The sequence below is a fragment of the Formica exsecta genome, unplaced genomic scaffold (assembly GCF_003651465.1).
Source record: "Formica exsecta isolate Colony F162 unplaced genomic scaffold, ASM365146v1 scaffold82, whole genome shotgun sequence".
Lineage (NCBI taxonomy): Eukaryota > Metazoa > Arthropoda > Insecta > Hymenoptera > Formicidae > Formica > Formica exsecta.
In genome coordinates, this window is record NW_021853592.1 from 455,591 (window position 1) to 475,323 (window position 19,733).

A 19,733-nucleotide genomic window follows, 5' to 3' on the forward strand; every position below is an offset into this window, starting at 1 on the left:
ATATTATCATAACAAGGCTCGTTGTTGAGGGCGTAATAAAAGAACGTCCATCCTTGGCCCGCTTTTTCAGCGACAAAGCGGGGCACGACGGCTGCTTAGCACATTCTGTTTTCGGCGAAACTTTTTGGCCATGCAATTCGCGCGCCCTTTCCTCCCCCGAGCTATCGCGAGACAAACAGCATTAACTCTTCTCGCGCGGCGCTCTCGAATAAAGTTACACAGATTTGTCATGGGACAAAAAACGCGGGCACGTTCCGCCCCCGTGAACGGGCTTCCAGGTTTCTTACTCGGATTTCCTAGACGCCTGAAAAGTGGCTTCCTACGGGCCCTTTATGTTTTCCTCTCTCGCATTTCGCCAACTTCCCATTGCGGCTTCCGTGCTTTTTCGTATATAGAATGTCCCAGAAAATCTATATAACGTGAGCCAGAAAGATGTTATTCTCTGAAGAATTTTGAAAGGACTTCTTCGTCAAAATTAAAACCGAGAACCTATTTATGTGTCTTTTGATGAACAAACAGAAAGTAAAAACACACGACGAGATACGTGAGTCGTGTCTGCCATTGTTTTAAAATATTTTTCGCGTCGAGGCCATCGTTTCAGGGAGCGAAGACGTGTTAGATTCCGACAATGCGCTTTTCCTGCAGAGTTGCATGAATTTATCATTCGCGAGTGAGATGTTTTCCAAAAGGCTTTCTTGAAGAAGACAGAAAATTGTTATGCGTGAGAAATGAGTCATCATATGCGAGGAATGAAAAAACGCGATCGCTGGAGCTTTGCATCTGCGTCCTAAGACCCAGTGAACATTAGTCACAAACATTAGGGATGAAAAATTCCACAAGTAAGATTCAGATACTTGAGAGAATCACTGGATTATTCCAATATTACCGGATGCCCTTTAACTATAGAGATATCGGAGGTCAAAGGTTTCGTGAATATGTTTTAGATTTTAGATATTTGTAAAGATCACTGCTTATATTCTGACATTAAACTGGATACTCTGCGATGCGCGATAGATATCGAAGAGTTGAAACATTTTCTAAAGAAAACCTCGATATATCTAAAAATAATTTTCCAGAAGTTTATGTAGAGATGCATTTGATTCCGTCACACGCGGATTGGATTCTCGTGGACTCGAGAGATTGCGGGCGAAACGTTCGTTTCGTATCCAATGGGAGTGAAAGTAATTTAGAGCATGATTCGATGTAAGTAAATACTGCTCTCTAGTCGTGCATAGAATTGCAGCGGCAATGGGAATCTCTTAGGAGATGGGGATCTCGCGCCATCGTCTTGTCTATTCGCGGATGAAGAAGTGCCGGCGGCTGCTTCGATGCTGCGAGAATGAAATTGCGGCGAGAAGGATCGTGGGGTGAGAGAACGGGGATGAATGTGGACGAGAGAGACAGAAAAGAGAGAGAGAGAGAGAAATAATGCAGCTACTGTTTTTTTTTTTTTGACGTAATGAGGGGTAAGAGATGGGCCAAATTCAACATGTAAATTATTCACGTGTACGTTTGACATGTAAAACGCGATTTCTCTTTGAACGCGGAAGAGAGAGAATCACGGAAAATCAAAAAAACATCACGTCACTCCACGCGACAGTCTACTTTTCGCGATAAATTAACAGCGTTAATTAGCGGAGCGGTAAGTCGCGGTTGTCTCCTTTCTCGGGGATTTTCTCGCGGTTTTCTTTCATCAGCGCAACTGCTCGACAACTCTTCCGAGGACAGAGAAAGAGAGAGAAAGAGAGAGTGCAGTTTTCGATCTCGCCGTGTATCTTAGTCGGGGTTACTCCGAGTCTTCGCCATTACGCGAGTAAAGGCTATTTTCAACGACAAACTCGTAACCTGATACACAAGCGGCGAGGGATGCGGCGCCTCCGCTAAGGGAAAGCTCCTCCTCCTCCTCCCTCCCCCCTCCCCACGTCTCGTCTCTAGTGAACGAGGAGATGACGTTCTCTTTAATTATTCTCCGCATGTTAAAATCATTAAATTGTTCCGGTGATAGATCCAAGGATATATCAAGTGTCGAGCGGTTTCTTGTTATAATCTCTTTAACAAGTTTGAAAGTCAATGTCTTTTTACCGTAAATTTGATCAAATGTCACTCTTCCCATAATTTCTTCTTTCTTATGCGAAACTTTTCAATTAGTAAGCTTCAAATTAAAATTTGAATAAAATACAGCTCGCTCGGCATTAACGCGTAGAATTTAAGATTTTATGCGGAAGTAGAATAGCTGTTCAAAAAGCACTGAGAAATATATCCAATAAAAATTTCTAAAAAATTAATTAGATGAAAGCTAAAATAATATTATGTAAAAGTAACAGAAATAAAGGCGATACACGTGCCTTTATTATTATTGCAATCACGTTCTCGATGTAATTTATAAAAAAAATTTTAAGCGCGGGATAAGAATTTTATACATCATTTGATATTTCAGAAGAGAACAGCGTTTCGCGATAATACTATTCCTGACTGAAAAACGCGTTTTCGAATCATTGTTTTTACTTGTCAAATTTCAGGAATATGACTTATCTGCTCATTCAAGTGGATTTTCTATCCTGAATAATCCGCGGGTGCAAAGTCGGAAAGAACAGCGACGTACAGTCGCTTGTTCCTCCTCTGAGAGTCATCTCCGTCATGACGCCGGCACCGACGAAGCCGACGACGAAGACAACGACGACGACGACAACGACGACGACGACGACGACGACGACGACGACGGCGACGACGACGGCGACGACGACGAAGACGACGACGACGACGCCGTCGATGTCCAAAAATAGGGACAACATTAGCGCGTAGACTCGTTTCGCACGGCTCACCGGACCGCGTCGACTTCGCGGATGCAACTTCGGCTACCAGTAATTTTAGACGCCAGAGTCAGATCGTCGCAATCAAGTTCTTCATCTCGGAAAGTCGCCCGGTAAAAGTGATATCGTAAGTTAATCGCACGTGCGAGATATGCAGCCCATGCCGCGTTCCGCTAAACTTTTCGCCGGGGAAAAATGGATTCCGAATTCGCGTGTCGAGGAATCTGTCGTTGACAGACGCGTCAGCAGCTGATGCTGCGGGAAAAGTTGGACGCGTTCAACTTGCGCGAGGATTTACGAGCTTTTCTGCAGACTGTTAAGCACAGTACGAAATGTGTTGTAATGCGCTGGCATATAAGGTAAGAAGTTTTCCAATTGCCCTATTAATCCATATCGACTCGTATAGTACAATTGATTATAAATTTGTCTCGTCGAAAATAAAATAATTATGTTTGAAAAGTTTCAATCTTTTAAGTTACATTCAACACACATATATACAAACTAAAAATTATTGCTAAACTTTGCTGTGTTGCTTCGCATGTGGCGAATGTTGGACTCACGCCACTTGGAAGCTGAGGAGGATTCGCAACATATCTCACTCCGCGATGCTGTTTGTCGGAATGTATTTCGGTATCACATCCTCAACAACATTCTTGGCGAGATTGCAGCGTCCACAATATATGCAGAGAGAGAGAGAAAGAGAGAGAGAGAGAGATAGAGATCGCGATCGCGATCGCGGGAACGATATACTACATATAATGGGATCAAGTTCGCGCTGATTCGAAGCTTGGATCTCATTCATGAAAGTCATTTGATTTCTCGATATCTCGCGATGTTTCGTTAAAAGGGCGAAGTTCGAAGAGGATTCGTAGAGAATCATCAACGATTGCAAGATAATCGGTCGACAACATAAACGATGACGATGTAAAGAAAAAAAAAAAAAAAAATTGAAATTAATCACCACGACGCGCGATACTAAATCGCAAAAGCTCTGGCTGTTCGCCAGCGGCCATTATCGTCACGCATATCTTTCTATAAATAATGTGGCGATCTACGATCATGTAACTCAGCTCCGTATTTTACGATACTGTCGTTATCATTATTGTTAACGGTAGTTCGATCGAATCGTCGTCGTCGTCATCGACCGATCGAGAGTATATCGTCGTTAATGTTGATCGCTGCAAATAATGATCGCATTAACGACGTAATCTGGCATCTCGAGAATTAATGACGGTGCAACTTTGTTTTGCGCGAGCTGGCGCAGAGGGGAATTACCAGAATTTAAAGATATTTGCACATCTCGCCAATGACAGTTGCCAAGTGTATCCCACCCCCAAAATATCACGGTATACCATTACGTTCGGATTTAAAATCCAGCCGATAGAAGATGAAAAGCAAGCCAGTGACGATAAATCGATTGTTATTTCAAACTCGGCTGTAGATATAATCGTATCTTCAGAAAATTGCTGTTTGCCAAAGAAAACTTTACATTTTAAAATAATAACACATTAAAAGTTTTCATTCACAAGACATTTGTAAAAAGAGAGAAACATCTTTTAAATAAAAAAAAAGCTATTTCAAAATATAGTTCGCTTTAAAAATTTTACTTCTGCCGCTTATAATTTTTCTTATGCCAAGTCTTCGATTATGTGAGATAGGTATAAATATTGTGTTATATGCAACGCGCGGTATCATCAAAGCAAAATTTATAATAGTTTTTTGTAAGAATTTTAAATTTTACATCAATTGCATGAGACTTTAATAGCCCTTGTAAGAAAACTTTTAATTTTTTGTCATAAATTTCATAGAATGAATTTTATGAAACAGACGATAAGTCGTTGAGAACTCTGCAATTACACAACGAAGTTTTACGATTGTTCACCTTCGGTTTGTGTCTATTAGAAGAAAACACGGAGAATTGCACGCACGCCTTTGTACGGTACAAGAAGCAGAAGAAAGCAGGAGATGAACATGAAGAAAGAGAAGAAAAAGAAGAAGACGAAGGGGAGATGGAGGAGAGAAGCGAGACAGAGAAGCCTGGGTAAGTTATCATTCGAGTCTGGACCAGGAATAGTCACGCCATGTGGTGGCAGCCGTGGGACTGACTATTTTTGGGTAAAGACAAATTTGGCGCGGCGAAGCGCTACGCGAGGGAGACGAGAAGCTGAGCTGAGCTGAGCCGAGCCGAGCCGAGCCGAATCGTCGCGTGGTTGTCTCGAGTGTAGGCTTACATGTGCACACGACGACGAGGGGGGTGCCGGCTCCTCGTGACTCGAGAGGAGAGGCCAATGGGATCTGTGCAGCCATTTTTAGAGGGCTCGTTCCGAAACGATCGTGTTCGTGGCTTTGGCAGCATTCAGTCCGAAGCGGTCATCCGGGTTGGCAGGATTCTGAAGTCGCGAGAGGAAGTCTACCCGGATCCTCTCTCTCGACGATCGTCCACCGTTCGCGCAGGAACGCACCCCCCAGGTGTATTTCGCCGAGATGATCTTCCGGGACGAGAGTTAGCGCTCCCGATGCGCTAAGAGGGTGTTTCAGATTCTTCGCTGAAGAGCGTTTCAAGTTCTTTCAGAAGCGCCACGGATTACGTAACGGCGTCGCATTCGCAAAACGAGGTTGTGGCAAGGACATGTATCGAGGTATCGAGATATCGTTCGGACATCCAGTGGATGTCTTCGGATAACTTCCAGTCGGGGTGAATAGAAGAGAATGGACCTCGCTCCGGGAGCGGACCGGAATTCAGATGAGTTAAGTTCGATGACCGGGCGACCGTTCCGTGCTTCCTTACTTCCCATAGTGAATGTGACGTATGGAATGTAAAGAAGTATGGAGCTGGGCTCTGGAGAATCGTCGCGAGGCGAAATCGCTCTTCGAAAAATTCCCGAAGCCGAGATGACGAAGACGGAAAAATCCATCGCGAATCGAAGGAGCGAAAGAGGAAAAAGGATAAGAACGTAGCGAAAGAATAATGACAACGAGGATAATAGTGCCGTGTCTAAGAGTCAAACAAATGCATTCCAAGGGAAATCTCACAGATGCCTCTTCCGCGCTGCAGGATCCTGGGATCGGCAGCAGCCAGCTGCCAGAAATAGATCGCTTTCGCGCAACGAACGGCGATACGGCTCCCCGGCATCACTCCATGTACATATGGTCCTCTATTTATGGCTTTGGTGCCGCTACCATGTGGTCACCACTTTTATTAGCCCCACGAGATACGAGCTCTTCGTCATTCTTAGAGCGATGACAGGACTCGTCGTCTCTTCGTATCCTTCTCTTCGTTATCATTAAAAAGCACGTATCTTCTCGTAAAATTATGATTTACATTCTCTCTCGCGATTAGTATCTCTTCGTCAGAATATTTCAATTGCTCGACTTGATTGCAGCGACAAGGAAGACGAGATGCGGAAGGAAGCGGACAGGAAGAGGACAGGCGGGCGAGGAAGAGGACGCACGCGGCCGAACGCTGTTTTCGAGACCGAAATAGGACCCACGCACAACCGCCGCCATGTTTCCAGAAATAAGTTCTCCGGTTACAGGGTCTATTTCCGCTTCGCGGGCCGGCGACCGGTGCCACGTTCTTTGGTTGGCGGAGCCGCGGCGAACAATTAACATATGCATCTGCAGGTGCGATTTCGCGATCGCACACAGGGATATCTACTACGCGCGCACAGTATTTAGTTTTGGTGTATTCGGGAAAAAAAATTCTCAGTGTCGGTTGTAACTCGATGGTCAGCCAGTGACGTCAGTAGTGACACTCGGTGCGATCGACTTATAATTTACATAACGAGAACGAGTTAGTTCTGATCGCTGCGAGTAATACGATTAGGTGAATATATGCAAGACACGATCTATCTTGTAATTCTTGGAATGAAACCGTTGCAGATTTTCCCGTCATTTCTTCCAGCCCGATATATCTGACACTTTTCGAAATATAGGAAATGCTATTTCAGGAAATATAATTGATTGTTGCGCGAAGAGATTCATGCTTTCTGCAAAAGTGATTTCTTTTAGTACTAGAGACTTGTTGTTATATGTTATCAGAAATTATTCTATTTAATTTCAATTATTTGATATTATTAAAAATTAAGTTTTATTAATGTTTTACATTTCTCATGTGTATTATGTATATCCGATGTCTGAACTCTCTTCCTACTACATCGATGTTGATCATTCGACCGTGCAATTCGTATCGACATTCGGCTTCACGAATTTTGACGAATATTTTCGCGATTTTATTCCGAGGTCCGAATGATACGTCGCTTTCGCATAGGTGGTTCGCGCGAATTCATCGACAGTAAAATAGGTTTGCGCGCATCTCGTGGCAGTAATGCTCTTGATTAATCCGAATGAATTACCCTAATATTATTGCCATGAAATAATAATATTACTCCCGATATTATCGGCTAATGCTGCCATTTGCATTAACGTCGGTACCTGCTAATTGGCATCGCCCGTCGCGTTTTGTCTATTTGTCGTACGTGTTACACGGACCGCCTGATTATGCTAATCACCAGCGAATAATAACGCGCGTCGTACGAACGAATTTCTACTAAATTTGCTAAAACAGAAAAAAAGAAAAGAAAAATTTTGTCATAAAAATTCCCCTCTTCTCATCTACAAGATTCTTCAATTAATTTAAAGTCAATGGAAACAGTGAAATCCTTCGAGATTTTAAAGAAGGATGGAAAGAAAATTACAATTTATTATTATTATTATTATGTAAGGAAAGATTAATGTTTTACAAGCTGGGAGTTCTCTGAACTTTCATCTCACCCGTCACTCCGTCAAAGACGTCGTCAAGTCATCGAGGGTTGGTAAGTCGTGGAGGGAGCACGGATCACGCGACGCTCGTGGATAATCACGGATAGCTTGGATGCAACCTTGGCACGTTTTCGGCGGGTCGATAAACGCAGTGTGGCAGAGACGAATCGGTGGTCAAAAGCCCTGGGAGAAGAGAGGTCCGCGTGTTATGTAGCGCCCACGGTGGCGGTGGATACGAGGGTCGAATGACAGAATCGCGCGTGGTATTGGCTGCTCGGTACAATCGTCACGTTCGCGGCGACAATTTATGACGATTGGAATAGCGGCCGTTACGCGTCCGCGCGATGCAGCCAGACTGCGAGAAGGCTCTCTGGGTGCGCGAGACCTTATCAAACTGCTTTAATTAGCGCGAGATAGAATTCATGTCCCGAGTCCGTAAAGAGGGTATCATGGTGTCTCCGTTACTTTCGATTTTAATCTTTAACACTGGTGCGAGAGAAATGAATCTAAGTTTTTCCGAAGCTGTGTGACACGATATATCCTCCATTTCCATTAATTATATTATTACAAAAATCTTATAATTTTTAAATATCGAGATTTATTATTGAAATTTTGAATAAAATTCAAATCCGGAAAAAGAGGAAATTAAAAAATTCAAGTTTATATTATAAATTATCGTCTAATTGTATCTTTGTGAAGTTTAATACGCGAAAATTTCTACTAAATCAAGTTCGAATCGGATAAACAAGATGCAAATGAAAAAGAAATGCTGAGTTAAAATTTCTTGTACATAACTTGTAAAAGAAATTTTGCATTTTTCCAAATAGAAATCTAAGACATTATCTCTCGCGAATAACTATAATAAGCGTAAGAGTATCGTATTTAGTCGGACTCCGCAATAACATTAGTTTATTCTCAGAAGTGTCTCGTAATGTAGGTCGTATTTAAGGGCACAACGAGAAACAGTGCAGATGGGTGAACGACGGTGAGATTGTACTAATTAAGTCCTACGTCCCCCCCAAATAATTGCCGACGTTCCTGCCTTGTCAGTGGTCACCGCCCTGTCGTTGCGGCTGCGGACACTGATAGTTAACCGAATTTCGATATCGACATGTTTCATCCCGTGAACAAGTTTCTCTCTCCCTCATTCGTATGACCGTTTACAAGATTCTCCGAACCGGTCCTAAATTCGTAAATTATATGAAGTCGCGATTGTACAAATTTTCTTTGAATATAGTTAGCACGCAAAGAAGAATCTTAGATAAATTTATACCAAATAACAAGTTTAGAAAATTAGAAAACATCTTGAATTATAAATATTTATAATTAGAAACTATTTTGACAATTTCTCGTAACGAATTAGTAAGGTTTTTTTTTTATCTCTGTCCCGGGTGTAATAAACAATGTGAATCGAAAGCAATTGTGAAAATTGACAATAAATATACGTCATCTTCTCATATGTCATCCTATATTATCTTATCTAGATAAATCTAATTTTCTAAAGGTTAGTGCTCTATTTTACGATGAGCAATCGTGCGAACATCAGCATCTCCTCGGAATATCGCGGGCTGATCTAATATCGGATCGTCTTGGCGCGAATTTCGGTTCGCTGACCCGAACCGCACAAAACTTCCGGATTCGGGAAGAATCGCATCCGCTCGTTTATCAAAGTCAACGGGTCGACGATCTCCAGATTGAGTCACGAAGCGCGTTTCTCGCTCGAAACTATCTCGCGCGCGTCCGAAAAAACGGACCCATCGCGACATCGCGGACACGACACGGTGGTAAAACTCGAGATGCATCCCTGACGCAACGCGCACGACGCTTCCTTAATATAGTCTCCCTCCCCCGTTCTTTTCCCTCCCCTTTTTCCGCATATGTACGTCCGTCCAATTTTCGTCGTTTTCAATGGGGGCTCTCGATGCTCGCTCGATAAATCTATCTAGACGAGAGAATATATCCGCGCGTTTGTCAGTTTCCGCACGTAAGCGAAACGTCAGCTTTCCTAGTTTCTTGGAGCCGAGCCGCCGCTGTTACCTAACTCTCGAGCTTCTTTCCCCGACCCTTCTCCCTCTCGAGATCTATCCTCACCGGATTCTTTGATATATCTTGCGACGTCAAGACGGCCGAGAAGACACCTCGATTACTCGTCGAAAGGATCACGAGCCTTTATTTTTGTACATTCAACTATAATAGATTAATCGTACAAATATTCCGATGAAAACAAAATATTTTCTAATATCTGTCTATATTATTATAATTTTTGAATTATGTTTACAAGAATTTAAAAAATACGAGATTTATTTGTATGTAAAAGCGACGTAATATTGCTTCTTCAACACTTTCTATCGTTGGCTATACGGAAAGATCTGACGATACCTCGCGACTTTCAAGGAGAGGAGACAGCGATTTTGCTATTAAATCGTTCGATAGGGCGTTCGAGAAAGCCGCGATGTGGCGAAGACTGTAGGCGACTCACGAAGCGGCGCTTCGACACCGATTGAAACTCGGCCCTCCGGATCGGAGGCGTTGAGTGCACTTCTCGAGGCATGACGCGAATAGCCGAGCGGCTTGAGGCGCGTTTGAACTTTTAAAATAAGCGCGGCCCTTTCTGCGGCCACCGTTTCGGCAGGACGATCACGCACGGCCACCCGTCCAACTTCGCCGGCTAATCAGAAAAATCCACACTCCGCTGAGCTTATTGAATTGTCTTGGCCCGGGCCCGGGATACGACCTCATTGTCTCTCTCTCTCTCTCTCTCTCTCTCTCGCAGTAAAGACACGGCAGTAAAGCAACCCTCCTTGTCCATCGCCTTTTTCCCCTGACCGGAATTTCTTCCGCGTCTCCTTTTATCCGCCTGTCTATCTCTTGTATTTTATCTCCTTTTTATTAATTATCTTATGTCCCTTTGTAAAAAATTTATTGATATAGAGTTATCAATTTTTCCATACTTCTTTTCTCAAAGCATAGTCTCCTTTTGGAATTCAATTTATTTATCGCTACTTGTAAATCTGATTCGCTCAACATTTTTGAAAATAAACTCTTTGATCTTCTACGAAGTAATCTTCTACATATAAAACAAGCGATTTTTAATCGTACATTCTCTCTTGATTTTAAAAGCCTTGCGTTTTTTCTCTAGGAAAACGATAAACGTTTTCTACCATCGTCATTACTAGTATTTTCTACCCGTTTTTATCCGTGGTAATATCCCATGACTCCTCGGAACGCATCCAGATGAATTATAACGACGTATAGGGATCAATGACGGCGAGCCGTATGAATCTTATATTCCTACCCTCGCTCGTTCATTCGCAACCTCTGGCCGCGACTCATATTTTATCACAATCGGGCTTCGTAATCGGTGTACCTGATAACAGATTGCGGCGCAAAGATTTCCCGTGTCTTATCTTCGGATACAGTTTTTATAATATTATTGTATTTTTATGAAAAGAAATCTTCCTTCAGTGACGATTAATTCTTTTTTTTTTGTGACTATAAAATATACTGGAAATTAATTAAGAGAAATTATTATTCTTGTAATTTATCAAAGTATTCGCACGTCAGATTCATCATAGAACACGATCTTGTATTTTGATACGAATCTTACGGAGCACCCTTTAGGTAGCGGTTGTTGCTCCGGGGGGTTAATACAGCACGAAATTGCAGTCTGGGAAACCTCCCGAAATACTCGGCTGACAACGAGCGCCTCGCATTAAATCCGGTATAACGTTATAATACTCTCCAACGGTGCTTTGCGCGTAACGCAAGTTAGAGTTCTCCAATTTTTTACTAATATCGCGATAATGACTTGCCGCAACAGCATGGTCCCGCTTAATTAGGGAACTTTTGTATATTCGCACAATTAGTCCTTTTAATGGACTGACGTAAAGTAGCTATTCCGCGCGATGTTTCGCGATATTAAAGCGCAACGAGCTCGCCGAGTACGGTAAAAGCTTTAATTTTCAATGGAAAATTTAATTCGAAGCACAGAAATCCCACGGAAGCGTCTCAAAGATCCGAGAAAAGTTCGCTCGTTTTTCCACAAGATGCATTTTCAACAATTTTTTCACGAAGAATTTAATGTGCAAGTTATATGCGCAGATTCCCTTCGCTCTGTGTATGACCTAAATCCTTTTAAAATTCAAATAAGAATGACGGAAAAGAGATCTCTTTTCTCTCTTAGCTGACATATAAATTACATTTAAATATATTCTCGCATAAGGAAATGATTAAGTTTTTACAAAAGTATAATTATATTTATACGGAAGATTGCGCATACGCTAAGAATTAAGCTCGGTAGAAATTCCGTTACTCGGAAAATGATTTTATACCCGTTGAGAGAAGCAGTAAGACGTGATATTTTAATCATGAAGTGAGAGAAGGACTGAGTCAAGGATGCATATTTCATATTCTCATGTAAATCGCGCGCGCGGAGAATTCATCCCGAGTGTACATCGACTCTCGTGCGCTGTTAATAGGATACGACATTATGAGAAGGATTAAATTATGGCTCGTCAAATCTCTGGCCCGGCCCTCAATATTTAATCCGTAAACTCGCTTAATACCTTCCGGCCTCGTCGGCGATATATAGGATCCGACGTAATCATTCTGTTTTCTCGACAGTACCGAAGATGATTTCATTTTGACCAAGTTATCTTCTTCTCGCAGAGTCGTTACTTCGCTGGATTGTTTCCACGGTTGCGACATCAAATGCATGTTGCGAAACACACAAGTGTGCCAAGTATATTACGATCTACACAATATTCACTTTATATCTCTTTGTACAATATTTTTTAATAACAAGTCTATAAATATTTTTTCCTTTTTTTATTAAATGTTTTTTTTTCTGATTTACTCTTTTTATTCTGATTTTTCATAAAATCTTTTAATAAAAATATAAAATAATATTGTTATTCAAAAAAGATACTTTTACGATATCTAGTTTGTAATTCTTTGTTAACTACATTATAACGCTCAATTTACATAATTTGCTAGTTATTTTTTTACAAATTATAGATTTGATTTATTTATACCAGCCAAATTTCTCTATTATCGCATATAATAGTTATCGCGAGCTCTGCAATCAGAAGAATCAGCCGACAGGTTGCTTTTGCATTAAACACGAAACACAGTATAAATATTCTCTGTTCCTAACTTAGGCAGCGCGAGGGAAATGAGTCTCAGAAACGTAAGGAACATTGCCAATAGTTAGGCGCGCTTTGACCATGCAATCCTCTTGAACGGTATTCTATATTCGGGTCTCTGATTATGCCCTTTAAGAGACGTTTAAATTTAACTAAAACGTCATACATTATCTTTTTTATCCCATAATTGCTGACAAAGAATCTTATATTCATGTTGACTTGAATAAATTTTTGGAAAAAATGAAGCTATAGTTATGGAGAAGTTTTTTTTTTTAACAGCATTTTATTTGAAAATCCTGTCGTTGTTTTGCGGTGCGTTAAAGCAACGTGAGAATAATTATTTCGCGCCAAGTTTCGGGCGTGCTAAAAAGCCGCGCGTCAACAGCCGCGGCCGATATTAATGGAATAAAGTTAGCGTACATACTCGAAAGCGCGAAGGACGTAAGGCAACCGCAGAGAGATACACCGTGACACGTTGATTAATCGGAAAGCAAGTTTCCGTCGACGCACCCGCGGAAAAAGTAGATTCATCGAACAAACAAACTCAATTACGCTTGTTCTATCCGATATTTCTTGTCTCTGATATATATTTGCGGTGTCTTCGCACTCGATCACCGACATTCGTTTCGCGAATTCGTTTTTTTCGTAGTTTCCAATCGTCCACAACTACTGAAGTCTTTATATTTGATTTTGTATTTAATAAAATATAAATTATTTTGTATTAAGAAAAAGCTAGATAACACGTGAAAGATCTTAACTTGTAAAAGGGATCTGTAATAATCTGTAAAATTAAAAAGTTATTGTATCAGAATTAATAAAGAAGAAATAATATACCTACACACACACACACACACATAGAGTGTGGTTAAAAAATGTGTTAGTAAAATGAAAATTGCTAGAATATCCTTTTTTTTTATATTTCGTGCTTTTATACAGCTTTTACGTACTTTTCGCATTCATATATATTATTCCATGAATTCGGGATATAATATACCTATATTCCATTTTTATTCAATTTTCTTTTTTTTCGATTACGTCGAGAATAAGCTGAATGATATGCAAGATAAAAAGTGATCTTTCTCATAACTGTTCGAATTCCACCATCGTCGCTATCGCCCGTCGAGATCTTCGCGAGCGGGCGCGAATTAGAGATTTAATCTGAAAGATTAGTTTTTCTATCATAGCCCCCTTCTCGCGGCAGGAGCGAGGAGAGGAGCCTTTTTGGCTCGAGATACTCGAGAGGTAGGCAATATGTGTGTCACGTGCCGCTTCGTGCAGCCTCCCTCGCGCCACCGCCACCGATGTCTACGGCCCTTCCGGGGGTTCCACGGGTCACGTGCTGCGCGTCAGAGCCGTAGGGCGATGTAGGAGTTCGGGCTGGCCAGGGATGGGTCGCTCTTCGTGAATCGCATACCGAAAATCCGCCAGCAGCGACCCGATAAACACCGTCACCTCGACGCGTTGAAAATCGAAGGATTCGAAATTTCTCGACGACGTCGGCCGCGACGAATTTTCACGGGCCAACGAATTTTCACTGATCCAAACTCGATCTTTCGCGAGATTCCTCGACTCTTTATGCCTCGAGAAAACGCGTTCCATTTTGAGATTTCTTTTGCATCCTGCTTTCCGATAAATCTCGTTCTATCGAAATGTTGATTTGTTGGTACGTTATAACGATAATCAGAAGGCTATTGAAAGATATTGTGATACACTGATGTAATAATAATTTAAATATTTTCGTCTGAGAAATAGTTAATTTCGTGGATATCTGTTCGTGCTGATAGCCACTTTTCGGGTTTAGACCGATAAAAGCGCTGTGTAATAGTTCAACTGCAATCGTAAAAAAAGTCAGTTCAATAAAAAAGAGAATATTTTTTTCTTTCCTGTACTTGACGAGAAATCAAGTTTATGTATCAATAAAACAATATTTCTCTATGACAGTTATCGCGGAAACTCGTCCGAGATGAAGAACTTTATACAGCTTGATAGGGCAAAAAAAAAAACAGGAAAAAAAGGCCGGAAAAGCTTACGTGAAAATAAAATCGTATAAAAGCGCCTAATAAAACGTAGTTTTTTAGATTATAATAGAATAAGAAACGCTCGCAAAATTGCAAAATCGCAAAATCTTCATACTATTCCTGCTTCATTATGCAATATACAGACAGTAAGTTTGAAACAAAAATATAAGACAAAATAGAAAAAATTATTCTGATATATATAAAAGATATATATATAAAAGATTGATAGAGGAAAAGAGTTTACGTAAATAAGACATTTTTCCAGTTAAAGCACTCTTCTTCATATCAGAAACATCAAAGCCAGAAGGATCTGGGGAAAAAAACCATTCGCGAAGGCGCGCAGACGAAAATACCACTTCGTAAATCTGAAAGATCTTAATGCGCAAAAAATAACGTCGTCTTCCGGAACCCGGGAGGGTTGCCGTAATGGCGCGTTTAGGGCGAGCGAAAGCCGCGAAATGTCCTTTTCGAGTAATCGTCGATCGTGGAAACGGAGAAGAGGCTGGAAGTGGGTCGAGGAAACGACGATGAGAGGAAAGGGAAGAAGAAAAAGGACTTCGGGCTTCGCGGGGAGAGGCTTCTTCGCGGGAGGACGAGGTCGTGCCGCGCACCCCTTTTTCGCCCTATTACCATAGCAATGGTGGCAAATCAAATTGAATAAAAATTTATGTATCAGAAGGGCAATAAAACGGAATAGATTTGGGGCACGACGCGAACGGTAGAATGGGGCCGAATCCATCAGGCCAGCTGAGATCCCCGATAAAGCAGGGGATTGTCGTTTGGGTCCCATGGACCCCGCACCCGCCGCCGCCGCTCGTCCTGTCGAAGAATCCTTTCGCGCCGATATCCGTCGATTGGAGTGAGATCGTCGTCGAATTGTTGCCGCGAAATTTATTCCACTTACACATCCGCATGGGCAAACACGGGCGCGTATGGAAGGGCTTTACCGTCCTGCTGCCCTTTTCCTCTCCGGGCGACGAAATCGGCTTTACGATATTACGCTACTCGCGGAAGTCCGGGACATCCGGTTTATACGTCCGCTGCATCTTCGTCCTATATTCTACCGCGCTTCGCTCCGAGTATGCCATCTTTCAGTGCGGTTTTTTCTTTCTATTTTTCTCTTCTTTTTTTTAAATACAAATCGTGATTTCTGCGTGCGGAAATTCGCGATATCGTAAAAGAAATCGTTCTTCATATACGCTTTAAATGTTTTAACTCTAACATTTGCTTGCTTCGCAAAACTTATAATATGTAGTTTTTAATATCGTGTAAAAGAATATGATGATGCAAATTTATTAGCCACAAGTTATAATGGAGTTCAAAATTCGAATAAATTTGAATAAACTTGAATAAGTAACTTTTGTTAGTTAAATAGATATAAAATTTATTTTCTAATATTTATTTCCAACCATCGTGTTGATTATAGGATGATACTGTCGTTCATTGATGGGGGAGCGTTAAAAATATATAAAATTTATAAAAACAATTGAAAATTGTTCTCGTTTTCCTCGTTGCGCGTTCGGATTGGGTTTACTTTTCATTTTCACACTTTGTATTCGTACGTACACATTCGGCACATTGTATCTGTTTGATAACGAAACTATTCTCTTGAAACTTCCAAAAAAAAATCTTTGAAAAACTTACAAATTATTATTTTAGGTTTTATATTGCTGTTGCGATAAAGAGAATTGAAACTACTTTTACATTCCATTTTTAATGAAGAGCATTAAAAAATCCTATGATTAATTTTAGAAAATAAAGGAAGGCGTTTCATTATTATTTTTGTTACTTTTTTTCGTACACATCGATCGAAGAGCATCCCGCGAAATAACGTTTAACGCGGTGTCCAAATCGTTGATAATTCGCGCGTGCAACTCTAATTAATGTTGACATGTCTGATGGAACAAAATAACGATTACCGTCGCGTACCGCGAGAAATGACATTATCAATTTTCGGTCGCGTAATTATGCAAAGCAAATGTCGCTGGCCCGATAGATGCCTCATGCACGAGCCAATGCATTTTAAGCAGACAGGGGAAAGGGTCTCAAAGTAAACAACGAAGTACCGGCCACCAGAGAACAGCAGCTACGGATCTCGAGTTATATTTCGCATCGGTCCGTCGAGTCAGTAAGTTTGTTTATTCTCCTCTCAAGCGATTTAATTACGCCATTTTTGTAATGAAACAAATCCGATGTCTTGTAGCAAAATATCGCTTAACATTTTAGGTATTTTATGTTTTATGTTAAATACTATTCGCGAAAAATATTCCTTAAAAATCTGGAAATCTGAAACATTTTTTATCTTAAAAATCCGCTATGTTTCCATCTTTTTGACCATTTCTTAATAAAATAATTCATTGACATTTCTAGAGTAACATACAAAATTATGATATCAACATCATGATACTTTCGCATATTTTCTCAAGAGAACGTCGCTAAATTTTTGCTATTTTCATCGCATGATCTTTATGAATTATCGGAGGATACCACTTTACTGCCATTCTCTCTTTCTTTCTCTTCTCCTGTGATGAAATAGCGACACTCTCGAAAAACGTGACGTAACGATTGATTATGAGAATGCGGAACGATTGCCTGCAATGTAGATAAACGATTCGTTCGGTGCTTTCCCGATCGCGAAACAGCTCGATAATATTCAATTTTATCTCAACGCCAGATGATGCGCTCGTCGCGATGCGTTGCGGGATCATGCGGGATCTCTTCGTCGTTTCTTCAACCACGAAGAACCATCGTCGCGGTATACTAGAGGCGGTAGCTCGCAGCTCGTTCCGCGAGATTGAATCAAGCCCACATGGCCGGGTTAACGCACATGAGGTCTGAATGCATAATGTCGATGTAAATGAGAGCCAAAGGTAAGCTGCCTCACTGGATACGCGCAGCTCCGCTTTCTCTCTTCCTCTCTCTCTCTCTCTTTTTCTTTATCTTTTCTTTTCCCCTTTTTATTTCCTCTCTGCTCGATTTCTCTCTCTTTCTCTCTCTCTCTCTTTCTTTCTTTTTCTCTCCCGCCGTCAATGGTGTAATCTCGTTTGGTGGAGCCGGTCTTGCACGGCGAAATATGATTATGGCGATAGCGGTAACGATGTTACCGGAGCTGACGTAGCCGGAGCCAGACCATCTATTCCAGATGGGTTCTGGGATATGGTTGATCCAGATGGATACACACGGCGATACGTTCCGCTGTCCATCCGTCTATCGACACCCGGTCCCGCAGGATAATTTAAAACAGCGCCGATTATTATTGGTTTAACCTGAGACCCCACGAGAGTGCGAGTTGATCAAAACGCGGTCTATTAATGGTCGGTTTTGATGAAGTTCAGCTTCGTTGACATAACCGGATTTTTATAGTACGAAATAATAACTCGTTCTCTATTAAATTATAAAATTATGAAAATTATGATCTGAAATTTAACTCTCGTCAAAACTTATAAATGCTACTTAAAATATCCACAGAATATTTAAAGTCGGATTGTGTCTTTCGCAAGTCGTGTCTTATCTTTGTATCTCTACGAATTTCATTTCTGAATAAATCAAAATTAAATTCTTCCGAAGCTTTCAATTTCTAGCATTAATCTCTCCACAACTAAGCTTCGAATTTAATGCAGTTAAAGGAAAATCATCTAAATAATAATTTAAACGAAAGAGATAAGATTTCACTATTTGCACGATATTCAGTATTCGAAAGTTTATTCGCGCGAAAAAGTTTTCTGTTTTCACATCTTTATACACGAGTGCAGAAGAGTAACCCTTCTCGAAAACTTTTCGTAAATGAACTGAGCTCGCGCTCCTCAGGGTTGATAGGTCGTAATCTTTCCTCCTGAGGAAACGTTCGACCAGGTGAGCGCTTTGTCTCCGATACCTCCGGGTCGTCCGATGATCGATAACGCGCAAACTTGATTCTCCAATGAAAACTTCCGAACTAGTCTCGCGCTAGTGCTGGCGTACTCCGCTATGTTCTGGATACAAGGACCACCTGGCTCTCCCGCAGGACTTGCATCCGCTCGAGAACGTCATCCGAATACTCGGCGCTGCGCCGGTAAAACGAGAGAGAGAGGCTTTAATCTCACGTAGCTGCCTAGTTTCGTATCGGTCGTTCGCGTTGCACGGTTAATACGAAATCTCAGGGGTACGGCATAGATCTTTGCCGGGTAAAGTCGGATGTTTCGAGAAGACGCTAAGATGTTCCGACATCTCCGAGACCAAAAACGTGATCAATACGCAAAGGGATACACACCGAGAAGATTCTCTATCCGCGAGCGCGATTTCCTTTGACGTCAATGATTTCGTAGCCGATGTTTGGCGACGGGTCGCGCAACGTTTTTAAGTATTATTTACTTGAGACAAAGAGAGAGTATAAACGAAGAAACAATTGTCTTCGTATTTTCCCTTACTTTAGCTTTTCAATGTATATAATTGTTCGGAGATTTTGCGCTCTCTCTATTTATCGGACATTCTGTCAATACAATCGACACGTAGTCTTTTTGCACCAGAGTCCGGATCGTTCCGTGGATAATCGACGCCGCAAAAGAATCTCTCTCAGGAAGAACAGAAATCTCAGCGCACTCGAGTTTCGTCCCTTAATTCCTTCCGTAGGGAGGAGGGGGAGGGCGAGAGAAAGAGAGAAAGAGAGAGAGAGAGCGAGAGAGTCTTCTTTCCTTTAATTGGTTCCGCGCCGTTGCTCACTTCGTAAAAACGGACTTGCGGATTCGGTCGAACTTCTCCCGTCGTTCGCGTCGCGCGACAGAACGCAAGAAATTAATTATCGTTTTTCAGAGCGGCGAGTTGAGCTGCTTGATTTCGGTCTTGTTAACCATTTTGATGTTCGTATAGCGATCCAGTCGCAGGTGGCATTGTGTAAAATTAATGATAAAATAGACGCATCAGTAAACAATCATTACATCTTTTTTCGATCCTATGGTCATATATGCAAATTTATATATAAATATATTTATATATATACATATATAATAAAAATAATTAAAATT

The 19,733-nt window shown here is 41.3% G+C and overlaps 1 protein-coding gene and 1 pseudogene across 2 annotated transcripts in view; one reads left to right on the forward strand and one right to left on the reverse strand.

Moving 5' to 3' along the window:
* LOC115244501 (E3 ubiquitin-protein ligase MIB1) overlaps positions 1-19,733 on the reverse strand; it is a 385,741-nt gene that overhangs the window by 16,933 nt on the left and 349,075 nt on the right. The window lies entirely within an intron of this gene.
* LOC115244502 lies at positions 5,205-6,839 on the forward strand (annotated as a pseudogene).